The following is a 23,305-nucleotide window of genomic DNA, read 5'->3' as shown; positions in this document are numbered from 1 at the left end:
AGGACCTTGCACTTGGCCTTGCTGAGCTACATGAAGTTCACACAGGCCTACCACTGAAGCTTGTCCAGGTCGCTCTGGATGGCATCCCTTCCCTCCAGTGTGTCGACTGCACCACACAGCTTGGTGTCACTGGCAAACTTGTTGAGGGTGCACTTAGTCCTACTGTCCGTGTTGCCGATAAAGTCATTGAACAGCACTGGTCGCAATACACACCACTCATCACTGATCTCCACATGGATATAACTCATTGACCACAATTATTTTAATATGATCATCCAACCAGTTCCTTATACACTGAGTACTCCATCCATTGAATCCTGACCTCTCCAATTTAGAGACAAGGATGACATGCGGGATAGTGAAAAATGTCATAAGGGAAGAGGAGAGTGTTGCAGCCTCCTCATGCAGAGAGGAGCATCTGGAGCAGCTGTATTGGAACCCAAGTACAGGGACTCCAGGGTGCCCAGCCAGCTGGCAGGCTGCTAGGGCTGCATGACACAAACTCCTTGGCCCTCTTTTCCCAATGCCTAGCATTTTTTCATGAGACAACATTAAGACCTTTGCAATGCTGATTATGAGTAGAATGGAAATGGATGCTGAGGTACCTGTCATTCTGGCTTCCATCTAATAAGAGCTGAGAAATATCCATGTGGGTGCTGTGAACATTTGCCAGTGCCCATACTGTGCAAATTCCACAGGTAAGTGAAGGACTCAAGTTTCCATTAGTCTCAAGCTGGCATCTTTTACAAGCATAAAAATCCTATTTTAAAACAAAGTTCATTCAGCTGCTTTCAAAGAGTTCCAAACTGGCACATTGCAGAGATGAGAGACACTGCATGCGTTTCCAAATGCAACTCCTGCCATCTGGGAGCAGAGCAATGGCTTTCAGCTTAGCAGGCCAGCAGATTCATAAAGCAGCCCAAGTGTATGACAAGGCATTTCTGCCTTCAGGAGCAAAAGAATTTTGCTGGTCAGCTTTAAATGATCTGCTGCTGCTCTGTAACACACCTGACAAGAGGTTTAACTGATGCTGTGTTTTCAGAGCACACTTGTATTGACTTTCCAAATAACCTTTCCCTACCAATCATGCATGAAAACTCACCAAACAGATGCTAAACTTTTTCCTAATAGCCATTCTGCTCCACTTCCTATATCCTATACATTGATGTTTGTTGCATATTTAGCAAAAATCTTCATAGCTGCACAGCAGATTTTGATAAATCCCTACTGTCAGCATGAAATCCAAATGAAAAAAGACGAAGTGTGGGTGTTACCTGTGGGCTGAGGCACATGATAGCAGAGGCTTAACAAGTGACAGTGCATCAGTCTGACGCATCCATTTGTGTACACGCCTTTCACATGACCATATATAAGATGATGAGGATGAGATCAGCATAGCAATATTAAGAACTGCTCAGTAGACATGCAGCAGCTTGTAAAGCTGCCAAAGCATGATTTTGTGTCTGAGCCTGGCTGCATAACCTGTGCTAGGTTAATATCCAGAGGTTTTCCATTATCCGTCTGTCTATATGGGTGTAGGTTGTCATTGTCAGGTACTAAACATCAGTCAGCAGCACTAAGGGTCTTTTTGTCAATTCTTCATATTACAGCTGTATGTAGGGGCTCCATCTGCAATGATTATTTTGTCATGTTAGACATACAGAAATGCCCATGGTGGCAGAAGACAGTCCCCAGCTTCAGGGACGACAATTTTAAGAAACGAGGCAGATGTGGCAGGTGTAATTGCCCTGTCTAATTTAAACCATTTAAAAACCAGCTTGGAGCCTGAGCTCGTTACTTAGGCTCCCTTCAAAAAGAAAAAGCCACGTATATAAAGGGGGCATCTTCCCCAGCTATCTTAGACACTTGTTTTACTCGAGATAAATGTCTCTCACCCCCAACCCTGTAAATCTAGGAAGAGCCCAGACTGTTAGCTTGACACCCAGCCCTTGAGGGACTTGGGGCTGGGTAAAACACCTCTCCCAAAAGCATGAAACGGGGACAATACACCCATGCAGCTGACAGAGAGCTGGGGCACAGAGATATCACCATCAGCCTAGGAGATATGTGCTAGTCCCAGACCTGAGCCCAGATCCTTTCAGCAACAAAGCTACAAAGGCTGAGGGAGCTGGGTCTCTTTAGTTTGGAGAAGAGGAGATTGAGGGGTGACCTCGTTAATGTTTATAAATATGTAAAGTGTGAGTGTCACAAGGATGAAGCCAGGCTCTTCTTGGTGGCAACCAATGGTAGGACAAGGGCTAATAGGTTCAAACTGGAACACAAGAGGTTCCACTTAAATGTAAGTAGAAACTTCTTCACGGTGAGGGTGACAGAACACTGGAACAGGCTGCCCAGGGGGGTTGTGGTGTCTCCTACTCTGGAGACATTCAAAACCTGCCTGGACACATTCCTGTGTAGCCTCATCTAAGTGTTCCTGCTCCAGCAGGTGGATTGGACTAGATGATCTTTTGAGGTCCCTTCCAATGCCTAACATTCTGTGATTCTGTGTGATTCTGTGATACAGGTCCTTCTGCTTGCCCTTGCTGGAAAAGGCGACTTCGGAGAGCTGTAGGAGCCAGGGCCCTCTCTCATCCTGGTATCTCATCTGCTGCTTAGTCCCAAAGCAGAGCCACAAGAGTCCTCACTGTTCCTGTGGTTCTCCATGAAAGAATTCCTATTTCACACACCAAATGTGTGGTTGGTTCCCCACGAAGCAGAATAATTCATTATGTTTAGCAAACCAGGAGCTCGGATGCACGTTAACCACTATTAACTATGGATCAGTTGCTAAAAAACAAGAGAGCTGATTTCAATGAAAGGGAAGAATAATGACCTATAATTAATTATTGTGATGGTCAGTTACAAACAATTTCAAGCCATTTGTTGGTTTTAATGCCACTGTTGATACTCACCTTCTGGCTAGCCGTGCTGGAATCTCCCCAAGATCTCCCCAAGCAGTGTGCTGTCTTATTCACTGCTTTGTGGGCTCACGTTCAGAGAGCCATTTGCCCTGCAAACTTGCTGGATTATCTGTAAACATAGTAAAAGGCGACAGTTATTGCATGAAACCCAGGGAGTGCACCTGCATGCTAATGAGTTAAATGTCATGACAGAAACACAAAACCAGCGCTCCATGCTGCCCTTTAGAAATAAACTGATTTGCTTCTATAACATTTCAAATAGAAAATTACAGTGTAACTTCTTGTGTTAATACATCATTTATTTTGTAATAAATAAATAAATGCATATTTATTGCACTTCTGTTTTAATCCACTGTTTTGCTTTTCACAGGTTCTCCCTGCCCTACAGGTACTGTTCAGATTGGTTATAATATTTTCTGTCTGCTATACACTTTAAACTCTATTACAATGCAGGTATTCAGACCAAGAAACAGCTTTCATTCCCTTCCAAATGCCCCTGAGTTATTTATTTTGCTATTTTGGTTTTATTTTACCTTAAACTGATGGGTTTTCTAGTACCAATAAAGAACAAACTGAAGAAAGCATTAAGTATAAAGCATACAGCTGGTTTGTGTTGGTTTTGTGTTTTTCAATCTGCATTGCAACTATGATAAAAATCAACAATGCTAGTAAAGTCAGGGCTAAGGCTGCAGTCAACCTTTGATGCTCTCACTGTAGTTAAGAATTACGGCAGCACACAGTACACAGGACACACATCAGTATAAATGGAGCTATGGAATACAGCATACGACAATGCAATGTATTTGCAAGCTGATTTCAGACTTCTGCAATGCAGATCCAAAGAAACTGAAGAGAAACTTTATTTTTCTCCTGTGTTCTGAAGCTGATTCACTTTGGCAGTGATTGAGAGTTATCATAAGATGGCTGTTTGACCATCCATGTAAAATGAGATGGATTTACTTTATTTACGTGATGGACCTATCCTTCTTCATAACTGATGAGTGCCTGAAGCACAGAGTAAATTCTCATGGATGATACAAACTGGTAGTGATGGGTGAATTTCTAAGTTCTGAATTTTAGATCTTAAAATACTGTAAAAGAAAGGATTGTGCTCCTCTAGCTCTGTTCATGCATAGCCTCAGAGAACTTCAGCTATGTCTCACCAGCACATACCATGGGTGCATTACTGTGCCTATGAGAGAAGCCTGTCCCACAAAGGCCACACACAAACTGGGGAGGGCAGAGCAGTGAAGAGAAACTACTTAATCTCCCAGCCAGCTTTGTGCTTAAGCTACCAAGCCATTCTTCAAACACAAAAATAAAGGTAATTTTTTACTGTAAAGTATGTAGTTGAATTTCTAGTATTGGAAAAAAAAAAAAACCAAAACAAACAAAACAAAACAAACAAACAAACAAAAACCACCACAACCAAAAAAACCACCTCCAGAATTAGCTGTTCCTAAAGAGAGTATCCCATTTTAAGTAATGTGTTACATGTGTTCCATCCCTGTATGGTAGCTGTCTCCTAATGCAAGTTTCAGAAGGGCACATCCAAACCAGACCTCATGAAGAAGAGTCAGGGGAGCTGACGGGGTTTATTTATCTGCCCGTCAAATATCTTACGCCCTCTTTAGTTCATCATTTGTCCTCCAGGACAAAACCAAGCTGTGGATCTTACACAGAAATGCAGATTTGCTACATAGTTAAAGTGTCTTTATCCCACCCTGTCTGCTCATTTCACACAGGAAAAAACACCCAGTGAGACCCCTTGCACCCCCGCAGAGGCAGGGACCCCAAAATGCAGCCCAGGCAGATCCTCAGCAGGGCACACACCGGCCCCACACCAGCCCCATTTCAGAGGGGGGCTCAGGGTTCTTGCAGCCCCCGTGGTCTGCCCAGCTCTGCCGCTGCTCTCCTGATGCTTGTGGGTAGAGGAGGCTCCTGACCACTGGCCTCAGGCTGGCTGCTCCACAAGGGGTAGAGTCTCAAAGACAGACCACTCTGCCTTTATTGTGCAGTCCAAGCTGTGCTGCTTCCTATTCCCTCCCTGCACAACAGGGGAAGGAATGGGGGACGAGGAATGGGGGGGCACGCAGGGGAAGTAATCTGAAAGTATTTTTCAGCAATCATTTCCCAGTACCTTCTAAGTGACTAATCCATGGCACCCCCATCCACCCTACGCCTCTGTGCCATGTGGAGCACATCTCTTTTGGAAGGAGGAGGGGGAAAAATTCTCTGATATTTCTGAGGTGCAGAAACAGCATGTGGCAGCACATACTCTTTCTGCTGCATTAAGATTTCATGGCATAAAGCATTTCCACTGAACAGGGTCCCAGTTTTGCTCCTATTGCTGTGAGGGGGAAACTTGAAAGGAGCAGAACTGCATTCCTGCTCCTGCAGTAAACCTGAGAAGGTGCTGACCTCTTCCTGGTGGGCAATGCAAGCTCTGGTGCATAAACACACACTGAAGGCTTTTAAGAGTGAATGTTATTGAACCACTGGGCTGACAACTCAAAGCAGCAAGAGTCTGTTGTGTAAATACATGCACAGGGACTGTTACAGGTCCTCCTTCAGCACTCTCAGCATGCAAACAAAGTGCTTCAACACCCAGCATGAGATGATCATTTCTGATTCTTCCGTTTAGAGAATTCCCCAAAGGTAGCCCTGAACGATCTATTTTTTTGGAACAATGTCAGCAATACACACATTATGTCTGTACGCTGTTACTGAATCACAGAAAGAAAGCCGTCTAACACACTCAGTCCAAAAGAAGACAAAACTATTTTTGCCAGACAGAAATAAATCTCAAACATAGTAGCTTTATATATCTACTGGAAATGCAGACATTGTCTTTGATATGTAATAGCTGTGCAGATGGAGAAATGTCCTTGGTGGTTTTTACTGCTTCTCTGGAAAATGGGGCACAACTCTCCCTTGACTAGGTTCACTCGCAGGCAGCGCTTGTCTCCCTCCTCTCCCTCCTCTTGCACACTGTAGTGACTGACAGCAGTCTCTGGAGGCACATGTCCTGCTGCTCCGCTGCGTTACCTAAACAAATCCTGGTACAAAAGCCCTGCAAGGAGCCAAGAACCTCAATATACCTCTTTGCCTCTGTTAACCCCTCAAAAACAAGCATGCCAATTAGACTTTGGGAAGCAGAATAATGCAAGCTGTCAGGACTGTGGCCCTAGAGAGTTCCTGTGCTTCCTCGCTGCCTAAATGGTTGGACTAATTAATTGCCTTTATTGAATCTTTTCCTGGGTGCAGGGTGTTGAGGCATCGGCTAATAAAAACAGAAGCAAAGCTAGCACTTACAGAAAATGACAATATCGGGAGTAGGCAGGGTGCTTTGTGTTGTGTGTCACAGCTCATAACAGAGTGCAGCGGCTGACATCTTTATTAGCTCCTAACTTGGTGTATGGTCCTCTGTGCATGCAAGTGTGAGTGGCACAATGAAAAGAAAGAAAAAGCAAATGTGTGGAAGGTACCTACAACACCTTGATATGGTATATAATATTGTTGTATGCTATAGATTGAAAAAGTGTTGTAAAACAGATATGGACAATTTTAAAATATTTTACTATACATGGACAGCAGGGTGTAAAAGGCTTTAAAAATAATTACATTTTAGTACTGTTTTACAGAAATTCTTTTAAAAATTACAGATTTGAAAGTGCTTGGCTTAAAAAAGTTTTTACAGATTCTGATGGTATAATGAGGTCAAGCTGCAATCATGCAGAGGAGTACAATATAAATGAACTACTGAAAACTAATTTCAACCATTTCCTGTAGAGCATAACTAGTACAATACATCACTTCCAAACACAAAAACAAAATGATCAGCAAAGACTTTATTCATTTACGAGCCACCACAGAGCTAAAGACAAAGGTACATGCTGCTTTTTTTAAAATGTCAGAAATCCATTTTGCAGTGTTAATGGTCTCTCAATGCCCACTTCATATTTAATCAGCAAGCTACTAACATTTTCTCAAAAAAATAACCTGTCTTTGATGTTGATCATATCTGTATGTTGTTCAATTGAGTAAATCAAGTATAAATGAGAAAATTTTGAAAATCTAAACAACGTGACTTCTCAAAGCTAAGCATACACAGAACTGTTCAGTGAGGCCAAACAAAACAATATTCACTGCGGGAAGGATGTAGCTGTGTCATACATTCTGCTGCCATTTTACCCTGTTATCCTGCAAAAATCTTCTACACACATATCTCCTCCCATTCTGAATTATCTTACTAAGGACCTTGGTCCCAACCTTCACTGATTCCCATAAGAGCAATTTCTCTACTTTTCAAAGGTTTTTCCTTCTCTTTTATTAATCTATTTTTTTCTGCAAGTGAAATACTGCAAGCCCAGACTAAAAACCACATCTGCTTCAGTAGACACCTGTGAAAGCATCTTGTTACAGCTCTGCAGATTTATTTCCATATTGACCTAATTAGAATTTCTTTTATTTAACATCTAGAGTGCCCATAAACCAGGATGAATTTAGCTAAATACCATGAAGCACCCATGGTATTTCAGCCAAGACCAGTAAACTTATTTAGCCACTGACCTCAAGCAGGCACGAGCCTCAGATTTTGGAATAGAAAGACTTAAGGAATTTATGCTCTGCTTTTTTAAAGGACTTAAATTTACTTAACTGAAAGCACTTCAAGAATTAGATAAGACAGTCTTATAAAACCAAAGGTTTCTGATAAAATAGCATTCTTATTCATACTCTGTTCCCAGAAATGTAGTAGCTCTGATACTGTAAGTTTTAATATTGTGCTTTTTTCCCTTTTTTTTTTTCTTTTTTTTAAACCTGTTTCAAAAGATTAAGATTGAATCTGTGAATTATTTTTATAGAGCATTGTGGTGATTGATGCAAATATTAGATACTGCATGTTTTCAGAGTTCTTCTTTTGTTAGATGCTGTCTTAGAGCAACATCTAGTGGCACGCTAGCTCCGCATCCTCCCTCAAAATCACTTTTGATGCGGAAGAGTTACGATGATAACTAACTATGACAGCTTTACGCTCTCTCTCTCTCTCCCTGCAGGAAGCATTATCCCCAGCCAGTCTGAGGAACCACTTACACACCTTTACAACATTTGCATTATATTCAGAGTGTAATTATAAAGAAGTCTGAATTAAGACACTCAAATTCATAAGAAAAACAGTTGGGTACCTTACCTTGTTTGTGGTTTTTTTTTTTTGCAACTGCACCCATATTTAAAACTCTACTTTTTTTTGTCTTAGTTCATCCAAAATAAGTGTATTTTCTATATAAACTTCTGCATTCAAAAAGGAAAAATATACATGAACATTCTTTCCTAAGACAGCACCCAATTTCTCTATCTGTATGGCTAGGAAATATTTGCATGACATTTCGCACCCTGACTCAAGCAGTTAATTCTTACTCTTTTCTGTAGTCTATTTGATTTGAATAGGAATCAATCCTACTCAATTGATTTCACATTAAATCAATTTCAATTACATGCTTCAGGAGTTGGGTTTGTACCTTAGACTATTGTGACAAAATGACTTTTGTCTCTGAGCTGCTTTTCAAACACCCTCAGCACAAAACGTACCCTGTAAGTTATTCAGGTTGGGTTTATACTCTCTGAAGGAGAAAAAAAATTAAAAAAAAAATAAAAAAAGAAAATTACTATGATTTTAGACACTTCCACTTACTACTCAGGAACTAAAATCTAGGAGAATGTTATTTAAATAAAAGTATTTAAAAAGCTAAACAAAAAATAATTTCAAACGTTAAATTTGCAATGAGTGAGGTTAGTCCTCTTACAATGTTGTAATAATATTTTATTTAGTTTTTAGTTAGTTAAAAACAGCATGCAAGTAAAACATTTTCATAATTCAGTTTTTATGATAGGTAAACCCAACAAACTGATGGGGAGCATCAGATGAGATCATGCGTAAGACTCTGACTGAATTGTTAAGCTATTTTAGCAGCACTTTTTCAAGTGCTGAAATATTTTTGCCCCTTTGACTCTGGTTTAGCAGTTTTGTACAGTAGTTAATTCAAAGTATGTAGACTGAGTGAGATTAACAGGTAATAGTTTGTCTTCTCCAACCAATCTACAAACAAAAGCCTTGAAACACTGAAAGCTAATTATTTTAAAGTCTTGGGGAAATTTGTAACCACAATCACCTTGTTTAATTCACTGTCCACAATGAATACTTTCTCATTAATAAATCAGTTAGTCCAAACTACAAAATATTTTAGTTTCAGAATATGTCACCAGTCTAAAGTGGTTGTATTTCACTTAGAAAAGGCTTTAAAAGATGCAATTTCTGCAATTAAATAAAACTCCATTTTCATAAAATTTCCATTTCCATCCACAGTAGTTTGACACAAAGAATAACTAAAAGAATCAGAAAATAAACAGGAAATGTCATTTGAAATTTTAATGATAAAATGTTAAATTAAGGAGTAGCAGTGTGTAGGTTTAATGTGTAGTTTACATTCAGTTGCAAATCAACATATCTCTATAATTAACAACAAATAACAATAAAGTATTTTTGAGGAAGATAATTTGAAAGTAAAACAACAATGCAAGTCTAAAACCAGTAATTAGTTCAGTCAAGATTTCTTGCCTTATGGTAGAAATCATGACTGAAAACATTTGGTGTATTAATTCTGGCCCACAAATGCTACATAGACCAATTTTTAAGCAATGATATTGCATTTTTGTTGCTTTTCAAGTTTCTTCAGCTGAAATTGAGCCCAACAAATTGTTAACAGCATTTCCGCATGTTTGCTGCAAACTAAATGACCCATAACAAACATCACAACAGCTCAATGACTGAGAAACATTGAACAATGTCAACTGGGAAAAAAAAAAAAAAGGGGGGGGGGGGGGAGGAGGGATGAAAAAGGTACCAAAGCTACAGAAACCCTCATAAATAAGAGAAGGCTGTAGAAGTACTCCTCCACCACAGGATGTCAAGTGAGCTATGCAACCATAGGTGATATGATGAGAGAAGGAGAACTGAGCTCCTTAGCTTCACTGGCAAGCCCAGCTTTGGTAAGCACTCCTCAATAAGATATATTTACTTTGTAAATGTATCAGAACAGCTAACTGAACAACATTTTTAAATTGCACTAAATTGTTGAATCCAGTACGGTCTAAATGCTAAGCTCTCTGAACGGATGACCAGTTCCCCTTCATGCACATATTAGGACATACTTTTAAAGACTGATGATATCTCTGCACTGTGATGAAAAAGAGTGTTCATATCACTGATCTGTAGCCATCTAATTTAAACAACTGTTCTCTCTAGGTTCTTGCCAATAGCCAGTGGAGAGAGAAACAGGTTTTTCCCAGAGGTGATTCGGATCATGTAAATCAGAGCTCTCTGGAGAGCCTTATAATAGGAAGAGTTTGGGTAATAGGTTGATTGTATCCACTGCCTAAGACTGGATGATGTGAACACTTCCTTACATCTTTTCAGATTGATTCAGCTGCTCATTATGAGCTATTGTGCTTGAACAATTTGAAGTTTAAAACTTGGTTTGATTTGAAACATTTCCATTTCCTCCTATCTGGACAAAAAAAAGTAGGATTTACTTCATATATTTAAATAGGATTCATTTATAAGCCAAAGGCAGCTGAAAGGATTCTGCTGAATCCAAATACTCTTTCAAGCGAGAAAAGCTATGTCGTAAAGGTGAATGCTACAGGAACTAATGAAAGTATAAAACCAGAATTTTATAACAGAAACTGATCTGAAACCTCCTGATGACCTCTCTGTAAAGCATTAGGTCGAAGCTCTTTTCAGATATACCTCTATTTAAACACGTACTGAGTGTAAGCATCTTTGGGAGTTGAATTATTGGGTCTGACAAATTTGTAGGAGATTATAAGCATATGGATAAAGACAACCTGAGAATATGTAACTACTACAGCTAAGTGCATTCAGAAGTCTTTCTGCCAAGTATTGTATTGCAATCCCTTCACCTTTTCAATAACTTACTGTAAGAGGAAACTATTTAATCATATGCAGTGTTCAGTATCTGAGAGAATTTGCTAAATTGCAACCTTAACAATACAAATTCAGGACTACACCATTCTTCTGAAGATCATTGTCACTATATTGGTTTTGTCTGTGCTATTTTCTGTCCTTCTCATAGTGCCATAAGAAAGAGATCAAAAAAATCTGATGTCCACTAGACCCTGTGGAAGAATTGACTTCTCCTCTACCTTATCCTGTGTCACAAAGTTTAATGTCCTGACAACACTATTTTCCACATTTGAAGTATCAGCAATAGACATGGTTTGTTAACGAGTTTTAGTCAATTGAATAAATAAATGGTAAAATGATATATTATTGATTTTCAAAGAAGGATTCTGATGGTTCACAGAAGAAATATATTACATCAAAACCAGAAGAAACAGCAGTCTGAACATTAGCAATAATCTAGGAATAGCATTATGTATTTAGTGACAATAATCATTTAGCAAAACATTCTTGGAGACCAAAAATAGCCCTGATTTAGTGAGTTGGTTAAGAGCCAGTGCTAGTAGGTATTAAATCACTCCTGATGGGTGCCGGCTTCCCTATATACTATAAAAAATCACCTGTTAATAGTCTTGTAAATTCTACATAATGTGGCAAAACTCTATAATTCTGTCTGTTGGCTGTTAGTATTTCATCTTTCTTCATAAAAATACAATAATATTGTAAATTAAACATAAACAATAACAACAAAAAAATCTAAACTAAACCATGACAAGATCAAACAGCTCCCCTGACTTTGGTTGCAAGTCATTGCGAGATCAGCTAATATGAATTTCAGATGTCAATCATACGTGGACAACAAGACACCAAAAGTTCTTATTGACTGAAAGCCTAATGTCAAAAAAAAAAAAAAAGAAACTTTATAGTACATGAGATACACTTCCTAACGGTAGAGCTATTTGCAGAATGAAATTAAGCAGACCTCAAAGTTGTATGGAATTTTTCATTCACTACATTCGCTAATTTGAAAGAAAGCATGCTTTTTCATAAAAATGAAAATCTGTAAATTTTCATGTGCTTTCCTAAAACTAAATCAATCACTGTCTCAAAAAGGACTGTTGCTTTATTTGTGCTCTGCAGTAATACAAAGGAAAAGTCTCCTGTTTTTTCTCCCTCAGTCCTTTTCAAAAGCATCTGAGACTTCAGAATAGTCATTCAGCATGCCATTTCTCTCCCATGACTCTCAGAAATACAAAATCAACACATGTGCCAGTTGGAAGGACAGAAATAGGGACAGCGACAGGAGGGGGACACCTGGCTACCAGCCAGTAAAGAAAGAGAAGTGGCAATAAGAAGTCATCCAAAAGTACCAAAACCAAATGATAAATCTCAGGTGCTTGGTCAGGATAAATGGAACAGATGAACAGAGAAAAGGATCACTGCTAGGGAGGTGCAGCTATTTTGTGCTGAAATTTCAATTCCCTCTAATCCAAAATAACACAGATTTCCATTATTATTAATTTCCTGATCACCTCAAACCCTACCTCCTGTTTGAATCCAGAATCACTTCAAATAAAATTAGGAAGGTTTAGGACTGCTTTTCTAAATGCACAGATCTTCTCAAGGAAACACTCCCACAGCTGAGGGTCTCAGCTCTGCTGCTCATTGTACACTCAAAATATCGTCAGTCCACAGTATACAGTTTGGACAGTTGTATGCAGACAGAGAACTGTGCAAAACCTCTGACTATGGTTTTCAGAAGTAACTAATGATGTAGAGGGTGCTTTCAGTGCACAACTTAGGATGGCTTGAAAATGTCTAATTCGCAGAAAATCTAATTTTTCTGCTTTGTTGGATGCATCGCAACTACACACTTAAAATTATGCAGTGATATTGATATCTTGTTCCACACAAACCCACTCAGATAGGCTATCAGGAGACTGTATCACATCCTACATCTTGAAGCTTAAGCAAGTACTCACTGCAAAGTATGAAGTCCTTTTCAAGCAAAACTTCACTCATCACTTTCTCACGAGAGAGAGAGTCTCAGGGATCAGTACTGAAAGAATAACCCAGTTATATTCTTTGCAAAGCATGAACATAAGTTGCTTCACTAAGCACAGAGGCTTTAGTACTAATGACAGACAGGTGATGAAATTCCCATGCACTAAGACAATGTTGTAGATTTATGTCACTATCTGATGTTATTATTTCAAAAAATCTAATAAAATAATGTGAGTTTTAGTCATATAATTGTAAATAACTGTTGATCATGTGATCTCATTTAAAACTGCTCACTATATATGGTATACATGGTTATGCCTGGCAGCGTATATATATGTATAGTCACCTGATAGCTCTTAAATGCAAAGTGTTTGCCTGTAAAGGTGTGCACAAAGAGGTAAGAGAGAGGAAGGCCAGAAAAAGTATGTCACACAGCCATTATAAAAAGGATGTCTTACTATTTGGCTTGATCTGGTTATTTGTGTTCAACAGACTCAGATAAACTAATATTCTGCATTTATAGACATCCTAGTAAAGTACTGTAAAGCAACACTGAATAGGCCTGAAAGCCATCTACTCAGTTCATACTCCCATGGCAACACTTTATAAAACGTTGAGTTTCATCAGATCCTGAATTGAAAAGACTGATTTGCTTGTCATGATGAATAGAGTCTAAAAGAAGTTTAAGGAACAATTGACCCTGAACAGAGCTGCAGCAAAGTCTTCTGGCCATCAGGCAAAAGGCAGCTCAAGATTTCCAAGATAACTCAAATTGCCTCAGTTATGAAAAACAGCAACATAGCTCACTGTGGACTGAAAGACTCAAGAGGATTTTCATATCTAAGACGAAGATAAAAGCTTCTTTAAAAGCTGCATTTGCATAAAGATAGTTAAATCTCCACTTTCATATGCGTGACAGAAGAAAAAAAAATCAATATAGATTTGATTTTGGAGCATTTTCGTTCTTATTTTCACTTTTAAATACAATTCTTCAAATTTAATCCACATTGGGATTCTCAATGAATGAAAGAGAAGAAAAAATGAATCAGTGCTGGCATCTCAGAGTGAATGGGCATGGTGATTGTGCATCCTTGCCAGCACTTAATGATGCACTGCATCTCAGGTTGCAACGCTGGCAGGGGTGGGAGCAGGGGGTCCCTGAAGGATGCAGTTACAGCCTACAATATGCAGTATGATTAAGCTTCTGCTGTCCATTTGCATCACTCTGCCCATGAACACCTGCAAATTGCATGTCTAGAACAACTTCCTCCCAAAAATGAAAACCTCAGTTAAGTCCTTACCTGAACACATAGGAGGTTTAAAAGTCTGTTTCTACCCACCCGCTTTTCAGGCATTCTCAAACTTTTTAATTCTTGGATGTACAGAGACCTTATCCTCTGTGCCTATGCTGAATACACACAGGTGTCATCCCAGATATTTCCAAAGTCTTTAAAAGCAATTAATGCTAGAAAGAAAAATCACAGCTCCCAGCTAGCCCCCACCCTCTGTGATGGTTTTATTTCAAGGATCCTAGCTAGGTCATGGTATCCTAGCAAGTGACAGTGTTGGGCAATAAATTGCTGATAGACAGGCTTGGTCCCCACCAACTGGAACAACATCCTGTCTGGGGCAAGTAGCCTGAATGAATACCTTACAAAAACTTTAACATATGACATAGCAAGGAGCATCTGCTCAGCACAGGCTTAAGACAAGAGCATGCAATTCTTTACATGAGCCTCTTGTAGTTTTTATGTGTATTGCATTGAAAATGATTCAGTGAGAAAAAAATACCAGAGTGTAACATGATAGATATAAAAACCTTACCGCTGAGTTGAGGCACTGAATGAAGTATTACAATTGGATTTTTGTATGATTGGATTGGAGTAAGCTGATATTTTTTTTCAGCTAGAAATACACAGCTAAACTGAAATTTGAAAACATATCAATTTCTCTGAGATTTTCATCAAGAGTGAAGAGTGAAGTCATACAAAAGTCATGTTGCTAAAGCTGAAATATTTTGTTGTTTCAATAAATTCGGACTTCTAGACCATCTCAAAAAATTTCCAATATAAAAATTCTTTGCTAAAACAAACATAAACTGGTGCATTTAGATTCACTCATTACATAACACTTGATGTATGACATGTATATATTAAAAATATAGATATATAAACAACTATATATATATATATTCTTTTTTATGTAGGTAATACACTTATGTAAATCATGGGATTCTTTTTCATTTTAATCATTTAATAATGTGGTGTCATATCAACCTGTCAAATGCAAATAGGTTGTTTAAGTCTTCTGTCTCAGTGAAAAAGAGCAAGCTGAGGAGCATTGCCTGACCTGTAAAAGGCAGCAACTCCTGCAGGCCAGGCTCAGCTGCACATGGGCAACTAAGCAGTATGAAATGCCAATTGCAGCTGTTGACTGACATTGTATTTGCCCATCACCACCTGCCTAAAACACTTTAAATGCTCATTAAGTCCATTAAACTCCAGAGGTGACTGGATGGTTATATGTACCCAGCACCAGTGTAAACACAACATGTAAGTCACATGCTTCTGTTTTCAGGCCATTACTTCAAATTTGGCTAATGAAGAAGGAGTACTTTTACACCAGTGCATTCCAAGGTTAAGCTGCTTTATAGCATGCAAACCCAATCACCTCAACTGGCTGTGTTCCCTCTGGCAAGGAGAAAAGCTGGCCATTAAATTGCTATATAAAGTGATAGTGAGACCGTTGGCAATGCTCAAGTTAAGGTTGTGTCAGCAATAGCCTTTCCATTACAAACGCCCATTTTTCAAGGGGTTTTATGCCTTGAGATAAAATCCAATTGTAATTCTTCATTCGGTGCCTCGACTCGGCAGTGGGGTTTTTGCATCCATCATGTTGCAGTCCTGGTATTTTTTTTCTCACAGATTCATTTTCAGTACTAAACACAAAATATTACAAAATAGACACATGTAAATAATTGCAGCAAGCAGAATGAGTACTGCTTCTGCCATCTTTCTTAAAAAGAAAGGAGGAAAAGGCCTCAAACTCTCTGCCAGCAAAACTTCCCTTTTTACCTCAGGATATCTACCATGTATCAGCTATTCTAAGCTAAAAACACAGTAGAGACAAAATCTTCACCCTTGTGCAAAGATACCTTCTGCATTGCCTTCACTTCTATTTTTACCTCAGGCTACCTGAAATCCATAGTACCCTGAGGTAAAATACAGCTTTTGTCGTAGTAAAGACAAGCCCTAACAAGGATCCTGATCCTATGAACAGTTCGAAATAGGTTTATTCTCAAAGAGGCATTAACACCCCGACATCAGGAGCTATGTCTGCAAAAACGATCACAATCCTTGTTAGGATGAATGGATGTACTGTAGTGTTTTTTCTTATACTCGACTTTAGAGACAGCTGAGGCTTCTTAGCATGCAGAGCAGCTGCCTGTAAAAACCTGGCTGGTGCAAGGGGTTGCCTGGAACAGCACAACTTTGTTTTCTTGTTTCAACTTAGATGATCCTTTATCTCATCTGAGCAGGCGTTGTAATGTTCTTAGATGGTGGTTAATTAGAAGTCAATGCTGGAGTTGGTAACTAAGATGCCATTTATGTAAGAACAAGTAAACTGAAAGAAACCTTAGGTGAAAAGGGCTGATGAAGAGAGAGAAAAATCTGTCTACCCAACTACCTGCCACTGCCTATCTGTCTAACCAGCTCAACTGCAGCACCCATGATGCTTCCAGGACTGCCGCACTTCAGCACAAAGTTAAGAGTGCCAGATATGGTTATAAAAGCCACGAGGGTTTCCTTTGTCACCTTGCAACTATAGCTGAGCTAACCAGGCTGCTGTACCCCTGAAGACAGTCCTCCAAGCGCAGGCTGCTTGTGCAGCAGTGTGAGGGCTCGGTGTGTGTGCCGTGCTCCCGATGCACCACAAACTCAAACGGTTAAGCAGGCAGGAGGGCAACAAAATCTGAGACATCATTTCTGTGTCTGAAAGTTCTAGGCCTTTCAATAGTTTCTGTTTTTTCTATTCAGACCACTTTATCAAAGTTACAGAGAGAACTGCTAAGTAAAGAACTGCTAAATAAATTTTCTGTCTGTGTGTTTTTAATGAGAAAATGTGGTCAATGAATATTTCCTGTGAGTGATATTTTAAATTTGATAACACTCAGGCTTATTTTTTTTTTCTCCATCAAAAAATCAAAGCGCCTTATTTTGCTTTGGGTTGTAATAATTCCAATAATAACATTTCATTTCTGTTTTGAAGCTGAGGCATGACATCTATATACAGCTTTATACAGCTAAGTTCTACCACAATGTGTATTCTGCTGTGGGTCTCAGTTTCTTTTGTTAAAACCTTTTCATTTTCTACAAATAAAGATTTCTGGAGCGAAGACTTACAAGTCTGGCCCAATGAGTGCAAAGAAATTATTCAGAGAGAAACAAGTCGAACAGACAAGAAAGAGACTGAATCTGTAGCCGGGAGGTTTGTGCTGAGAGGGAATTGAAAAGAAGAAAGGTAAGAGCCCCAGCAGATCAGTTCAACAGTTTTCTACGCAGACTGTTGCTGAACTTTGACAGCACAGTTGACATTGCCCAGAGAAGAGAGACACTCACGATCACTTATAAATTAAAGACTTGACCTTTCCAGCGTATATTCTTGTATACTGTATACACCAGTTGCCTAAAGTCTTCAAGTGTTACAGCAGCATGCTTTACTGTTCTAAAGGTTCTGTGCAGTGCTGCTTCTCACTTTAATTATCTCAATTATTTAAGGGTAGCATCAGCAACATTCAAGACACATTTAAATAAGTCTCCTCATTGTGAACAGGACTAAATATTTAATGAGAACACCATCAGCATGGCAAACAAATATGCTGACCTTGAAAATTTTCAAAGCCAATGGATACAAGACCGAATACAAATATTTATTTAGATGAAAATTTACTGCACTTGGCTTTATCATTCCAAGTTACCCACATTTCAATTTTCCTAAATATACTCAGAAACCAGTTTGTGACAGAAAGGAGAAGAGTGGATATTGTTGCCATGGAAACAAAAACATTTTTCTTCTGCTCCAAAAATGTTGTCTATTAGAGAGAAGTGAGGGGGAAAAATAACGTGTATATAATTAATTTTACTCTCTGTCATGTTTTTCAGATTTCAAAGGAATGTTTCTGTTAGGGTTTTCAGAAGTAGAGATACTTAACCACAGTGGCAATCTTTACAGGCAATGGGGTGCACCTTTGCTAATGTAGTGAAGCGAAGGTGCATTTCTCCTTTCTATCCCCATGCTTCAGTTGGAATTCTATTTTCTTGCTGTTGTATTGGATAGGACATTCAGAGAGTAGCTAGATCTGCATTTTATATTTGGATCTTAGAGCCATTGTCTCTTGATGTATTGCTGTTAACCAGTCAAATAAAAATGAGAGAGATTTTTTATGAGCAGACAGTTTGTTAAAATGCGGGTGATCATTGTTTATTCCCTAAAAGCTTTGCCAGCTTATTCTTCCTCAGACTGAGCTCCTTCCTTTGTTCTACAGACAGATAATCCTGGACTTTAACTCCAGTGGTAAAGCTTTCATTTTCTTCAAAACTACTCTGAGTTCTGGCATTCAATAAAATTAGTCTTTTGCCCTAAGTCAGGACAGAACTACAACTCCCCTCATATACTTCTGCATACAAAAAGCATTTAAGCACCATCTCCACTTAGATGACATTTCCATCAGCTTGATTTATGTGCAAGAGAAGAATCAAAAGGAATATATTTTTATGAAATTTATTCTTATGAAATTTTCTAATTTGTCCTCACACCCATGTAGAAGATGTTGATGGAGAAGCACACTGAAATATTCAAGTATCTTCCACTGTTTCAGTTCCCTCTGTTTTGGAAGTAGTAGATACTTTGTGCTCCTCCTGTCTTTCAAGAGTGCATCATAGGTAATTCTGTGATTTCTTATTATTTTTTTATTGATTTGAGCTTATTTGGTGCAGTCACTTGTGATTCTGCAACACATGCTACATCATCTCTTTGATTCTTTTCTGAGTTAATTGAAGAGTCTGATCATCCACTTCCAACTAGTTTTTAAGTACCCTCAATTATTTTTTGTTTGGGAATTGATTTAGAGTTGAAACATGTCTCAACTAATTGCAAGACACAATACTACAAAGCTGTATGAATTAACAAATATTAATGAATACTTAACATCTATCCTAGATACCAATATTTATACACATACACAGAGGATGCTGCTAGAGGCTGAACGGGAACAATGCAATTTATCCAAAGTCTATATTTCTCTAAACTAAACTAAAATCAGCAGGAGGAATATATTTCATTCAGACCAGCTGTTCAGCATCTTCTGTAACAGGACTTTCTAGATGACCCTTATGCTAGCAGAGATTGTGCTTCTAGCTGGTATTACTCAGCATTCAGTGTGAGGTATTTCTCCAAAAGCTTTGACTGCTGTATCTATCTTAAAAACAACAACAACAACAAAACACTGCCACCACCACCAAAACAAAACAAAAAAAAGCACTTTTAATTTCTCCTGTTTGTCATTCAAGTTATGTGTCATAAATTTGCCAAGTCATGCAAACCAGCACCAACTCATATTCTGGGTATCCCAAAATTTTCACAGGAAAAATGTGGTTAGAAACACTTAAAGAGTAAATGGTGCTGTTTTTCAGTATCTTCCATCCATAAAGTTTGGCTATGTTGTGGTATCACAATTCTGCTGTACAGCCATCAGAAAACCAAGAAAAAAAAATCTGGGGGAAACAACGGGAGTGAAGAAAACCATATGTGACTGGTTTTAACTCCTACTCAGAGAATTGTACCTTCATCAATGACTACAAGTCGCCCCCTCATAAAATGTATCAAGCTCTCATTTTTATGTGGAGGGATAGTACCACACCAGAAATGCAACCACTCACTGAGAAAAAGGGTGATAATAAGAATGGGAAAACCATTCAGACAAGCAAAACCAATGCAAACACAAACATTCCACCTATTCCTTGAAAGAGGTTGACAAGGTGAAGAAGTGTAAACACATGGGGCCTACATTTCCCAAAATAACAAGTGATGGCAGATGCTCAGCTGGCACTGACACATCAGGTAGCCATCACTCTGGGAGGGCAGGTGCTTTCTGAAAACTGGGTGCTTTTAAAAAGATTGACAAAGAAAGCAGTCAAACATTGAGGTGTCCAAAAAGATTAATTTGTTTTGCAAATACTGATTTTGCCTCTTTCTCCAAGTCTCTTATTCTTTTCTCTTTGTATGTGTCTTTATTTCTTTATTCTGTCTGAAGCCAGAAAAAGGAGGAGAAAAACAGTATGGGACTAGAATAGTGAGTATATATACATGTACTAACTGTATACATCCATATCAGTCAGCAGGCTAATTTTTAGATGCCATTTTGACTGCATCTTTTGTTTTTTGATTGATTCTGGTTAAGGATATTCAGGAGGTTTTCAGTAGAGATACTATGAGTGGAAAACACAACTTTGATTCTGCTCTATTTAAATTAGTCCTGGCTGTGTACCAAGAGGCTTCACTTTGGTCTGGTGAGAGAGACAAGAGTGAAACGGAGAGCAAACATGCTTTTCAATGAAGAAAGCCATAAATCTATTTCTGGTGCATAACTTTAAACATCAGATCTCTTTATTTTTTTACTCCAGGAAGGCTGAAGGAGGAAAGTAGGAGGCCTGAGAGCTCTGGGTCACTGGGTGTCCATTAACAATGGACAAGATCATCCTAGATCAGTGAAAGAGAGGATTTTGCATCATACCTTTTGCAGCTTTTGCCTTGCTCTGTACTTACCAGCAGCAGAGAGCCAGTCTTATGCAGACAGTTCATTGAAAAGCATATGACAATTTGCTTTAACTGTCGTAGTCTCCAAAGGTTCAAACTGTAAATTAGACAAGAAGTTGGATGCAACTAAGGTATCAAGAGCTTGTGTGGACCTGTGTTGGAAGGAACATTAAAGCAGCTGGGTCTCACATAGCAGAAAGGGATCTTTGACATTTTCATACTCTAAAAAGGTGCATCACTGAATCATCTGGAACAGCCTTTGTCCATTTTGCATCTGCTAGCAACAGAGGGTTGCTGGGCACCCAGGACTGGACTGATGAATCAGTCTGCTGCCTGACACAGCCAGGACTCTTAGCCAGAGGGGTTGCTGTTACTACAGCTTAGCTCTGTTTTGCAGAAATTTAAATTTTGGAGCATTATTTAGTTTTCACAGAAACACTTTGCATAGGAACATCTAGCACCTTAGGCTTACTGCCTCTTAGCTATGCCCATGCTAGCACCGGGAAGCTGTGAAAGCAGGGAAAGCTCCTCACTGGGCAAGCTGGTGATGCTAACCACGTGCATGCTGTACTTCTGTGTACAGTTTAAGCACTTGCTAATCTTATTGTAGTGAAGAGTAGGGATTGCATGTGGTTTTGTTCACAGGGACAATATTATCAGTCTATGGGAATGCACTGCAGACTGAAAACTACAACAGGCTGTAGAGATTTCTGAGCTGACTTTAAACAAGCAGCTTGGGTATCAGAAGCAGCCTGGTGCGGCAGCCCAGAGCTCAGTGCGGCCCAGTTTAATCCTTTTAATTGTGTTTGATTTTATCAGATATATCTAAATGCTTCTTAATAACCTGTGCTTTCATCAGTGTTTTCTCTACGTCTTGTTCTTTGTGAGCAGTACTTAGCGGTTTATAGGCCTTCAGAGAGAGGGCTGACGGCAGCTGTGAAGTAATCATAGAGAGCAGTGACTCAGATTTCTTCCTTTTTAGATATTCAGGCCCAATGCCACACATTCATGATGGAAGTGACTTATACTTAGGTACTACATGATGGTAAAAATCAGTCTAATTGTCATACCTTAAAGAATAAAAGGAGAAATGTCAAATGGCCTCCAACTTATCAAGATGCTAAAGACATGGAAGGCTGACTGACTTGAGATAGTTATCACATCTGTACCCGTGCCACAGGCGCCGTTCCAGCTCTGCCCCTCAGCATAGGCTCTAGCATCACTAATTGCAGCAGACCCTGCACCCCACCAAGGGCTGTGCACCTGGGTGCCTATAGCTGGCCTTCTGTGTGTCAAATGGCATCATCACCTGCTAGAAACACAATGCCATGCACCCTTCCAAGGGCTCATTTGAGGCTGTGCACGTAGGTTCCCAGGGGATACCACAGAGGAGCCAAGGTCAGAGAGAAGCCGGTGGCACAAAGGGAAGAAACACTTCAGAGGAAGCAGAAGGTTCATTGTGTTTTCTGCATGAGCACATCTTTATACCTTTCCCTACTCCCTATGCAGCATCAACACAAAGTTAATAGAGCTTCGTCCTGCATTTGATTTGCCAGCCTCCATCCTCTGTCTAGAACCTTCCCTTAAACTGAAGACAGAGGGATACAGCTGGAACCAGCCTGCCCAGAAATTAACAGTCAAATAAAATACACCGAAGAGAACATGGGGCAGGAGAGGATATCTTATGCAGACATCCCCTGCTCGGCAGTCTCTGGAAAGAAGCATTAGATATTTTGCAGGATATAGAACAAATCTGGAAGAACTTATGGGGCTGATTTCTAAATCATAGAGGTAAACACGTGAAAGAAAGTGATAACTAATCAAAAAGGAAAAAATAATAAAAATAAAATATAAAATTCCTAAATATATGTGTTAGCCAAAGAAAATATGTGACTGTGCACTGTGGACAAGGGGACATGTGGACATTCATCAGAAAAATCCAGTTTTCATGGGACCTGTTGGCGACGTTGCTATAAAGGCAATAGCTCTGTTACACTCCCAGTCTGCACATCTGGAAACGGATCTGGGAAAACACTGAAATACGGACAAAACCAGCATAAAGCTTCCTTACCTCCTTCCTAGTTCTTGCATTTGATCACATGATTACAAATTATCTTTCCTGCGAGAGTGCAACTTGATCTAGACACAGAAATCCCACTGACATTAGGGTAGAACATGGCCAGTCATTTGCTGCTGTAAATTGCAGAGTACTAATGGTTGAAGATACCGTGTTATTCCATCTGTAATTACTATATAATTTGCAGCATTACAAGAAGATTGCAGTGCAGAAGACAGAAATGAGTGTCTTGTGGCTATTCTGTAATAACATGGAATTTACTGTATAAAGTCTTGGTCAAATTTCAGTCTATAATTATACAGCATTTTACATAGTCGTTTGTCTGCACCCAGTAACATAAAGAAGAAACCAATAGCGAGGACTGATACAGGTGTATTTGAAGCACAAGCTTCTTGAAATCTCTTTTCTAATGCTTTCTGGTAAATTTCTAATACTTTTGAAACTATTTGTTACATTTTGCATATTTTAAAAATAATCACATAGTGTCTGAATATTTAAAGCAGATCG

The sequence above is a fragment of the Streptopelia decaocto genome, assembly GCF_964273445.1.
Source record: "Streptopelia decaocto genome assembly, chromosome: 3".
NCBI classification, from domain to species: Eukaryota; Metazoa; Chordata; class Aves; order Columbiformes; family Columbidae; genus Streptopelia; species Streptopelia decaocto.
This window is presented reverse-complemented; position numbering follows the sequence as displayed.